This window comes from Neovison vison, chromosome 1, assembly GCF_020171115.1.
Source record: "Neovison vison isolate M4711 chromosome 1, ASM_NN_V1, whole genome shotgun sequence".
Classification (NCBI taxonomy): Eukaryota; Metazoa; Chordata; class Mammalia; order Carnivora; family Mustelidae; genus Neogale; species Neogale vison.
In genome coordinates this window covers 223,902,736-223,915,001 of record NC_058091.1, presented here as the reverse complement: position 1 = coordinate 223,915,001, position 12,266 = coordinate 223,902,736, and positions in this window count along the sequence as shown.

Genomic DNA, 12,266 nt, shown 5'->3' with positions numbered 1-12,266 from the left:
GATTTTGCAAATGGGCATGACAACATAGAAAATAAATAGACTACTATGGGTTGGCTCTAAACTGTTTCTTTTACCAGAAAGGCACATTTAATCCCATTTGAACATAGGTAAAGAATGGGACTCCCAATATACTAGAAAAAAAAAAAACATGTAACACAACAAAGTTCACTCAAAGATGCTGATTACATGACTGAAGTGAAGGAAACATGCAGAATGCAACCCTACAAGCAGATATGACTAGGCATGACTCTAGTTAACAGGCACAGATTCACCTCGGGTAGCAATAGTCTTGATACTGTGTTCAAATATGAGCTTAATTTTATGGCTTTGAATTCTTCAAGACCAAACAAAAGAGCAATCACCAACGTGTCAGAGAAAATCTAATTGGGCTGATGCATACAGTACAGAGCAATGTGTTTGGGGATGGATTGTTTTACAATACAGTGCTGGGCACAGTTCCCACTCAATCATTTCAGCATGCCACAATAATGAACCTGACATTTATAATGATTCATGGCATTGAAAAGAAAGAGATAAGTATACATGGCAATACTGGCTACAGACTCTGAAGATGTCTTTTTAAGATTTGTGAAGGTACTGATTCCCCTTTCAAAATAACCTCACAAAAACGGAACTAAATAGCTGTATTAAAGTACAGTTGTGGGTCCAGAAATTATAGTAGGAAAATAATTAAAATCTGGATTCTCCAAAGATGAAATTTTGGAAACAGAATTGATAACATAAAAGTAAAAAGAAATTTAAATTTTGAGAATAAATATATACATATCAAACACATCCTTGAATAGGAATCCTAACTTTGTGCATATAAATACATGTCAGTAAATATGTCTGTCAGCAATATGTATTCATCTATTGGATCCCATATGGTTTAATAACTGACAAATTTATTTTTTCCTTTCAGGAAATCTAAACTTGTTTAAATCTGGAATTAATTACATTCATGAGGTCTGGCATTTGCTATTCTGCTATAATGTTCTACAATGCAGCATTTTTATAAGTTGAAAAATAATCTCAAGTACTTAATGTCTTCTATAGAAAGAATGTACATAATATTTCAAACATTTCATTTCTCAAAATTTATAACAAGATGTTTAGGCACTCTTATGAACACTAAGAAGAAAACAGAAACATGAAAAGGATATACAGCACTGATTCTGGTGCCATAAACATCAACTGACCAATAGTTGGTTATATAACCTTTGTTGAACTAATACTACCATAACAGATACTAAAAGCACAATGATATCGCATTTCTTTTTGTTCACACTTTGCCATTCTTCTAAGCTCAACCCTTAGAGACACAGAATCCCAGATACACAAGAAGAAAATGGTGCAGCCCGAAGATCTGGGTAGTTAGGCTCTTGTTCTACAAGGCCTTTGAAATTAGCCTGAAGAAAAGCTAGCCTTAAAGCAGATGTTATTGATGACATTGCTTGAAAACAAAACTTGCAGTCATTCTGCTTTTATTTCTTGTTTGAATTTACTAGATGCAACTTGTCAGTTATGGATCTGGAGTATGATACACCATCCATCATGTGAAATTTCTCTAAAATAGTTTATGAGAGATAAAGATTTTTAACATTTTCACAGGAAATTTGATACGAGTCCTGCATTTCAATGTAGTTCTTTGACCAGGAATATAAGATAAAAAGATATTAAGCTGATATTATACTAAAAAAAAAAAAAAAAAAAACTTTGCTGTGAAGTCTGAAATGGCTGGGGCTTCTCAATAATTGACATGTTTGTCCATAATTCCTAAATCATGGCTGATTTTTCTGCTAATGAGGACATATATAGTCAAGAGTTGAAAATGTACTTAGGAGATTACAAAGGTGATTTCTAAAAGCTCTTATTAAAAAAGTTTTTAGGGGTGCTTGGGTGGCTCAGTGGGTTAGGCCTCTGCCTTCGGCTCAGGTCATGATCCCAGGGTCCTGAGATAGAGTCCCCGCATTGGGCTTTCTGCTCCATGTAGAGTATGCTTCCCCCCCCACCCCCGCCTGCCTCTCTGCCTACTTGCAATCTCGTCAAATAAATAAAATCTTTTTTTTTTTAAGTTTTTATTTTTTTTTCCAAATGGAAACTAGGAGAGATTTTTTTTTAAGGTAAAAATACCATTCTGAATTTAATTTTCCCCAGTCATCAAATAGTAAAGCAATAGGGCAATTGTAGTTCTTCCAGAACTGTAGATCTTTACTGGAATTCACTAGAAAAACAAAATAAACTTCCAAGAGAGTTGTTTGCTTAAATAATATAGTCCTCTGATTATCAGTGAGAATTAACTGTCATCTAAAAAAAAAAAATACAACTAAAATGCAAGAGAAAGAATTCTCCTGTAAAACTGAGCACACTTTTTTTTTAAAGGTTTTATTTATTTATATGTCAGAGAGAGAGAAAGCATGAGTGGGGAGGAGGGTGAGAGGCAGAGGGAGAAGCAGGCTCTCCGCTGAGCAGGGAACCCCACGTGGGACTCAATCCCAGGAGCCCGGGATCATGACTTGAGCCGAAGGCAGACTGTTAACTGGTTAACCAGGTAACCGACTGAGCCACCCAGGCGTCCCCTGAGCACACTTTTTTTGGTGTGCAAATCCTCACCATGCCCCTTCCTCTGACGGTATTGTTCTTTCACTGCTATTTGTACATGTCAGGCACTTCCTAGAGGCCCAGAGATGCACATGGTTTTCAGTACCAAAGCACAAACAGTGGAGCCTCCGTCTCTGCTCCTGAGAACCATTTCAGATTGGCTTGGGTCATTTAACACACCCGCTAAAACCACAGCATTTGGAGAGGAGAGTGAACACAATGTAACATGTATTCACTAGGTGTACAACCTTGGGCAAGTCGATTAACCCTCTTGTTTCCTGAGTAGTAAAATGAATGTGATAATAAACTTGCAAAGATTAAATGACCTCAATAAATACCCAAGAGATGTAACAGTAACAGTAGTAATAGTGATGCAAAGTGAAAATATTAGTCCTCTCTCTACTGACAATTGCTGAGCAATGCAGAGAAAGAGATTTAGGTAGGCTTAGTGAAAGAGCAAGAACTTGGAAAAAAAATCACCCTCTCAGGTCAGAATTTGTTGTGAAAACAGTGTGCCCATGAATGTGACATTCTTCCTATTCCTTAAAGTGTTTGGGAAGCTTGCAGTTCTTTAGGAAATTCTGAGTACAAGATAAGTGAATAAAGATGTGAGCTCTGCATTCTAGAACTTGCTGACTTAAATCAGAAGTTACTGAAAGATCAAAAAAAAATGTCAACAGAAGTTCAGTAATCACTTTTGAATTGGAATCTGCCCTTTTTCTGGGAGCTTAGCCGTTTGTTCAAAAGCATAAAATAAATAATTGAAATTCATAGCCTGAGTATAAGGTATAAAAGTATGATTTTTAAAAAGTCAGTACTTTTGTTATAAGTAATTAAGAAATTATAGTGGCAGGTGTTAGTAAATGTACTTTCCTGAGCTCAATCCTTCTATGCTTTCTTTCTGACAATATTTTCAGAGCTCACCTCTGAAAGAATAAGAGCATAGTTGAGATAAGAAAAATGTTTGGAGTTTTAGCTCAATATTTCCCTGTTATTCTAAGGATAGTTGGTAATTAAATTCCATCTAATGATGGAAACAAACAAAATGGAAACAAAATTTAATTACTGTATTAATCTAACAATAGTTGGAGGGCAATGCCTACATTTTTATTAGCTTTGGCAAGTAACATTTTTGTTGTAAAGCTAAAGACAGTATTCAATGTATTATTTCAATCTTGTTTAAAAACCACACTGCTCTATTGAAGCAATAGTATGTTAGTTGGTAATAGTGGCTCAGGACCACAGTTTTGGATTCAAATGAGTACTCTACCATTTATTAGACTTGAATTTTTCCTTAGTTTTTTTTTTTATTTTATTACACGTTAAATAAGACATACCAAAAATATAAAGAATAATAAAGTGTAAAGTTTACTACAGTACTTATATAAGTAAATACTTATATTAAAAATATAGTGTAAAGATTACTATAGTAAATACTTAATATATGTATACATTAATAATTAAAAATTATAATACTTAAGAACAAAAATAGTGTGATTCCATTGAAGCCTCTGTTTGGTCTTGAACTGTTACTCTCATGAATGACTTCACAGTTGTATATCATCTGTGTGTCACTAAGCAGTACAGAAATGGTATCATTCTCTATACGTTCTTTTGCAACTTTTTCTTTGCTCAACATTTTCTTTGTGAAATTAATCTGCATTGATACAAGCACCTCTAGTTCATTTATTTTCATCGTTGTGTAGATTTAAATTGTATGAATAATGCCACAAATTATTTATCCATTCTCTGTCTAGTGAGTCTTTAAACCCTCTCCAAACATTTGCTTTTATAAACAGTACTTCAATGAGCATTCATGTGCATCTTTTTTTTTTTTTTTTTTTAATCTTAGAGTAAACTAGATTAACACTTTTCAAACAAATCATACTGGGACTTTGCTTAAATGTAGATTATGACACCATAGGTCTGGGGTGGGGCCCAAGACTTTGCATTTCTACCAAGCTCCTGGGTGACATTGATTTGGCTGATTCACAGACTGTACTTAGGGTAGTAAGGATTTGAGCATCCAGAAGTGGAATTATTGGGTTCTATGCTAGTAGATGTAGCCTAATTCTTCTCCAGCCTGGTTGTACAAATTGCATAATCACTGTTGTGGGTTGAACTGTGTTACCCGAAAGGATTCAGTGTCTGTTGCTGTGAACTTTTTTGGAAATGGGATCTTTGCAGATGTAATCAAGTTAAGGTGAGGTCATATACAATTAGGGTGGGCCCTAATCAAGACTGCTACTCTTCTAAAATAAGGGAAATTTGGATAAAGACACAAATAGAGGAGATCCCATGAAGACACATAGACACACAAGGAAGAACACTGTGTGAAGACAGAGACAGAAACTGGAATTATGCTGCCATAATTCAGGTAATGACAAAGACCATAGACAATCACCAGAAACAGACAGATCTCCCCATCAGAGAGTTTATGCTGTGCCATTTCAGATGGCTATCATCTGGAATTGTGAGATGATACATTTCTATTGATTTAAGCCACCCAGTTGGTGGCACTTTATTATGGCAGCCCAAGGAAACTAAAACAACCACTAAAAGTGTATATGTTTTCATCACTGCATCAAGGCTGAGTGTTGTTTCATGTTTTTTTGCTGTGAATGATTGAATCATAGTTTTTTGCTTACCTTTAAAATTGGTTTTTTGTTGTCTTTTTTAACTTACTGTTGTTTTAAGTCCATTATCTATTATAGGTTTTAATTTTTTTGTCATTTGTGTATTATTGAAGATATTTTCTCCCAAACTTGGCTCCGATTTTCACTTTTTAAAAGTGTCTTAAGATTTTACATTTTACATGAATTTACATGTTTCAATTCAATTTAAATGAGTATTTCTGGTTTTGTTCTGTGCATTTCGTGTTTTGCTTAAAAAAAAAAACAACTCTTTTTCTACCTTGAGGTCATAAAGAGAAGCATAAACCATTTTTTGTAGTTTCATATTTAATTCATTAATTCACCTTGATCTGGCTTTTGGGTATATCACGTGAGGTAGGAATCTGCTTCAATTTTTACTGTAAGAGTTCCGTTACTTAATACCATTTATTCAATGGTCAATCCTTTCTTTCTCCATGTTATAGAGTCTCCTCCATCATACATCGTGCTTTCACATACCGACGAGTGTGCTGGGGTCTCTGTGCTCTTCAATTAGTCTGTCAATCTCTATTCTAAAAAATACAGTGTCTTAATTTTTTAAATAAATTTAATATCTTATAATATCTGCTCTTTATTCCTCCTTAAAAGTTTCTTGGCTAGAAATGGCTTTTGATTGTTACATATTAACTTTGAATCAACTTTTACGTCCCACCCCATTATGTCTACACAAAATTATTGTGGAATTTTCTAGGGATTTCGATAATTTGGAAAGAACAGTCATCTTTATGATGTTGAATCTTATATGTTAATCTTGTTATCCATGTATTTGGCTCTTTTTTGCATTCAGTAAAATTTTAATTTTCTCAATTAATTACATGAACAGCCTTTGTCAGATTTTTCCTCCCCCCAGGTACCTTATTTTGTTGTTTTTGTAGTTGTGTTTGTATAGGCGGTAGCTAATGTGAATGGTATATTTTTAAAAATGTATTTTCAATTGTTGCAAGTATATAGAATGTGGTTAACTTTTTAAATTGGTTTACCTTTAGTGTACCTAATTTTAAACTATCTGTAGATAGTTTGTTTCTATGTTCACAACTAAATAATCTATAAACATTACAACATATCTTTCTGTTTGAGCATTTTGCACTTAGCTTTTTGTTTCCTAATGAGCTTTCAAGAACCGCAGTTTAATATTTCAGAAATGCGGTAATAGCAAGCATGCTCAGCTCATTCATGATACTAGAGACAATATTTCTAATGCTACACCACATGGTATGTTTCTGAAAGCTATACCATCAGCTTGAATAGTTCTATTTTCAATTTTATTCCTAGACTTATGTCACTAATATTTTGTTTTAGGTTTTATATCTAAATCCACAAGTGATATTTGTCTTCAAGTTTCCCTTCTCGTACTGTCCTACTCTGACATTAATATCAAATGTCATACCAACCTCATAAAAATGAAGTATGGAGTATTCCCTCACTTTATGCTTTTTTAAATACTTTTTATAAGAATTCTATTATCTGATAAAAACTATTTGGTAAAACTTGTCTATAAAAATATTTTGGCCTGATTTTTCTTTATGAGTATGTGTAACTCCTGATGCAATCACTTTAGGACTACAAGATAATGAAGGTTCTCTAATACTTCTAGAATCAATGTTTAGTTATAGTTTTCTTTTAAAATGTTTATTAAATGGAATATTATTCAGCCATCAAAAATAATGAAATCTTGGGTGCCTGGGTGGCTCAGTGGGTTAAGCCTTTGCTTTCAGCCCAGGTCATGATCTCAGGGTTCTGGGATCAAGTCCCACATCCGGCTCTCTCCACATCAGGGAGCCTACTCCTCCCCGCCCCCCCCCCACAGCCTGCCTCTCTGCCTACTTGTGATCTCTCTCTGTCAAATAAATAAATAAAATCTTCAAAAAAATCAAATCTTGCCATTTTCAATGATGTAATGGAACTAGAGGGTATCATGCTAAGTGCAATAAGCCAGTCAGTCAGTGAAAGAAGAATACCATATGATTTCACTCATATGTGGAATTTAAGAAACAAAACAGTGAACATAGGGGAAGGGAAGGAAAAATAAAATAAGATAAAAACAAAGAAGGAGGTAAATCATAAGAAACTCTTAACTATAGGAAGCAAACTGAGAGTTGCTAGAGGGGAGCTGGCTGGGAAGATGTGGTAATTGGGTGATGGGCATTAAGGAGGGCACCTGATGTGATGAGCACTGGGTGTTATAGGCAACTGATGAATCACTAAGTTCTACCCCTAAAAGTAATAATATACAATATGTTAACTAACTTAGATTTAAATAAAATCTAAAGTAAAATGAAATGTACAAACTCCCATAAAATAAATAAGTAGTAGAAATGTAATGTACAACACTATGATTATTAATACTGCTATGTGATATGTCAGAAAGTTAAGAGAGTAAATCCTGAGTTCTCATCACACACACACACATACACACACAGTTTTTATTTTTAAAAAGTTGTTTAAGTCAATGAACTGCTCCCTATCTGCAATCAATATCCTATTTTTCACCTTAATGTTATTTGTGTGACTTTTCCAATTTATTCTTGATCAATCTCAACAAATGTTATTTATTCTATTTTACTGCTTTGTGAAAGATGCAACCTTTATTGTTGTTGATCGTCTGCATTGACTGTGTTTTATTTGCTTCATTTCTGCTTTTATCTTTGTTATGTTTTGTCTTCTTCTTAGGAACTATTATTCTTTTTCTAACTGATAAGTTTTGTAATTAGCTCATTAAATATGATGTGTTTTTTAGTATAGGAATTTAGAAATATATATTTCCTTAGAAGTTACATTTCGGCTACCTCTAACAAAGTTTGACATAGGCCATTATCATTTTTTGAGTCTAGCTATTTTCTGTTTTCCATTATTATTTCTAAGTTGGGTAGTTTTAAAGCATTCTTTTAAATGTCAATTAAATGGGAGGAGCTTGGGAAGATGACAGAATAGGAGAACCCTGAGCTCACCTCATCCCACATTTTAAACTAGATGTCATCCACATCCAAGTCAATAAACCAGACAGTAATCTAAAGACTGGCAGAACAAATTCCACAACTAAATATAGAGGAGAAGCTGCATCTGAACAGTTAAGAAGGTCAGAAAGACAGAAGGAGGCTGCCCACAAGAGAGAGGGAGGTGCCTGATGGGGAGGGCAGAGAAAAAGGCCCTTACACCAGGGAGCTCACACAGGGAACACTAATCTCCATAACTGTTTGGCTTTGAAAGCCAAAGGGGCTGGATTCTGTGAGTTTTTTAAACCAGTGGGACTTAAAGACTGGAGCTTTAAATTCAACTGATTCACCACTTCCTGAGCCAGGGACACTGCCCTTGAAAAGACAGCATCCGGCTCAGAGAAGCAACTAAAAAAATGGCATTTTACACAAAGCCTAGGGCAAATGGGAAACAGATATGATTTGGAAGCATCTTAGGGGACTTCTCTGAAAATGAGGGAACTGAGCACCATTTTTCCCCTGCCTCCCCAGCATGAACACAGAGCTACCTGCAGGAGGCAGAGCTGCAGACACTTAAAGCCATGATCTAGGGCTCAAGGCAAATTTTGTTAAAGCTGCTCTGATATCCCACCCAGCTAATAGCTACCATCATGTGCCCTGCCCAGCTGAAGCATAGCTCCCAGCCACTGTTGCATTCTGTGCCCAGCCAGGCCAGCCATCATGGCATACCATGTCCAGCCTTGTTCTCTCAGCCACCCCAGCACACAGTCCCCAGTTGCCACAGCACTTCAGTGGACTCCGCAGAGGACTAGTAGCCCAACACAAATTTTGCTAGCACAGCTGCGCCTTCCCATGCACATATTTCCCAGCAGGCATACCCCCTCAGAGCTGGGTTTCCTGGGACCTACTAACATCATAGAGAGCAACAACAGCCCACAAGAGGCTAAAAATCAGTACAGATGACATTGAAAGGAAAAGTGACTTCAGACACAAGAGCAGAACATAAGCAGCACACACAGTGTACTTTCCTGAAGGACCAGATTCTGTAGGGCACTCCAGGACCTCTTGTTCATAGAGTCACTATTTTCAAGAAGATCAAAATCATACCATGCATATTTTCTAAACCAGAACACTATGAAACTAGAACTCAACTGTAAGAAAAAAATCTGGAAAGACCACAAATACATGGGGGATAAATTATATGCTACTAAACAATGAGTGGGTCAACCAGGAAATAAAGAAGAAACAAAAAAGTACATAAAACAAATAAAAATAGAAACACAATGGTTTAAAACCTTTGGGACACAGCAAAAGCAATTCTAAGAGGAAAGTTTATGACAATACAAATCTACCCCAAGAAGCAAGAAAAATCTCAAATAAATTACCCAACTCTACACCTTAAGGGGCTAGAAAAAGAAAAACAAATAAAGCATAAAACCAGGAGAAGGAAGAAAATAATAAAGACTAGAGCAGAAATAACGATATAGAAACTAAAAAAACCAATAGCACAGATCAGTGAAGCCAGGAGCTGTTTTTGGGGGGAAAAATCAATAAAATTAATACACTTCTGATCAGGCTTATCAAGAAAAAAAAGGAAAAGTCCTCAAATAAAATCACAGATGACAGAGGAGAAATAATAACCAATACTACAGAAATATAATCGTAAGAGGTTATGAAAAATAATATAGCAATGAATTTGACAACCTAGAAGAAATGGATTAATTCTCAGAAACAAATGAACTACCAAAACTGAAACAAGAAGAGGTAACATATTTGAACAGTCTGATAACTAGCAAAAAATTGAATCAGTAATCTAAAAATTCCCAACAAACAGAGTCCAGGACCACATGGCTTCACAGGAGAATTCTACCAAACATTTAAAGAAGAGTTAATATCTATTCTTCTCAAACTATTTCAAAGAACAGAAAAGAAAAGAAAACTACCAAATTCATTCTAAGAGGACACAGTATCCTGATACCAAATCTTGGATAAACATACCACTGAAAAAGAGAACTACAGGCTAATACCACTGATGAACATACAAGTAAAAATTTTCAAAAAATACTAGCAAGCCTAATTCAACAATACATATAAAAAAAGCCATGGGACACCTGGGTGGCTCAGTTGGTTAGGCAGCTGCCTTCGGCTCAGGTCATGATCCCAGCGTCCTGGGATCGAGTCCCACATTGGGCTCCTTGCTCGGCAGGGAGCCTACTTCTCCCTCTGCCTCTGCCTGCCATTTTGTCTGCCTGTGCTCGCTCTCTCTCCCTCTCTCTCTCTGACAAATAAATAAATAAAATCTTTAAAAAAAAAAAAAAAGTCATTCAGCACAATTCAGTGGGATTTATTCCTGGGCTCCGGGGTGGTTCCATATTTACAAATCAATCATTGTGACATCACATCCATAAAAGAAAGGATAAGAACCATATGATCATTCAACAGATGCAGAAAGGCATTTGACAAAGTACAATGTGTGTTCATGATAAAAACCTCAACAAAGTAGGTTTAAAAACATCAACATCATAAAGGCCATCCATGGAAAACTCACAGCTAACATCATCATTAATGAAAAACTGAGAGCTTTTCCCCTAAGGTCAGGAACAAGACAATGATGTCCACGCTCACCACTTTCATTCAATATACTACTGGAAGTCCTACCCACAGCAATCAAACAATAAAAAGAAATAAAAGGAATCTAAATAAGTAACAAGGAAGTAAAATTTTCACTATTTGCAGATGACATAGTGTTGTACACAGAAAACCCAAAGACTCCACCAAATGGATAAATGAATTCAGTAAGGTCACAAAATACTAAATCAATGTACAGAAATCTGTTGCATTTTTATACACCAATAATGAAGTAGCAGAAAGAGAAATTAAGGAATAAATCCCATTTACAGTTGTACCAAAACTAATAAGATGCCTAGGAACAAACCTAATCAAACCAATGAAAGACCTGTACTCTGAAAACTGATGACAGAAATTGAAGACCACACAAAGAAATGGAAAGACATTCCATGCTCATGAATTGGAAAAACAAATATTGTTAAAATGCCTATACTACCCAAAGCAATCTACAGATTTAATGTAATCCCTATCAAAATACCAATAGCATTTTCCCAGGACCAAAAGAGTCCTAAAGTTTATATAGAACCATAAAAGACCCTGCATAGCCAAAGCAAACTTGAAAAAGAAAAGCAAAGCAGGAGGCATCACAATTCTGGGTTTCAAGTTAATTACAAAGCTGTAGTAATCAAAATAGTATGGTACTGGCACAAAAATAGACACATACATCAAGGGAACAGAATAGAAAATCCATAAATAAACCCACAATTTTATGGTTAATTAGTCTTCAACAAGCACAGAAAAATATCCCACAGGAAAATCTCTTCAACAAATGGTGTTGGGAAAAGTGGCTATCTTCTATAAAAGAATCAAAGTGGACTACTTTCTTATACCATACACAAAAATAAATGCAAAACAGATGAAAGAACTAAATGTGGGCTAGTAACCATAAAAATCCTAGATGAGAACACAGGCAGTAACTTCTTTGACATCTGCCACAACAACTTCTTTCTAGATATGTCTCCTGAGGCAAGGGAAATAAAAGAAAAATAAACTATGGGGACTACATCAAAATAAACACATCAAAGGAGGCAATCAATAAAGTCAGAAGGCAACCTACAGAATGGGAGAAGATATTTGCAAATAACATATCTGATAAAGGCTTAGTATCAAACATTTATAAAGAACTTATAAAACACAACACCCAAAAAACAAATAATGCAGTTTAAAAATGTGCAGAAGATATGAATAGGTACTCTCCCAAAGAAGACAATCATATGACCAACAGACACATGAAAAGATACTCATCATCACTTGACTGTCAGGGAATTGCAAATAAAAACCACAATGAGATATCACCTCACACCTGTCAGAATGGCTAAACTCAACAACACAAGAAACATCAGGTGTTGGAGAGGATGTGGAGGGAAAAAGAACCCTTGTGTACTGTTGGGAATGCAAACTGGCGCAACCACTGTGGAAAACACTATGGAGT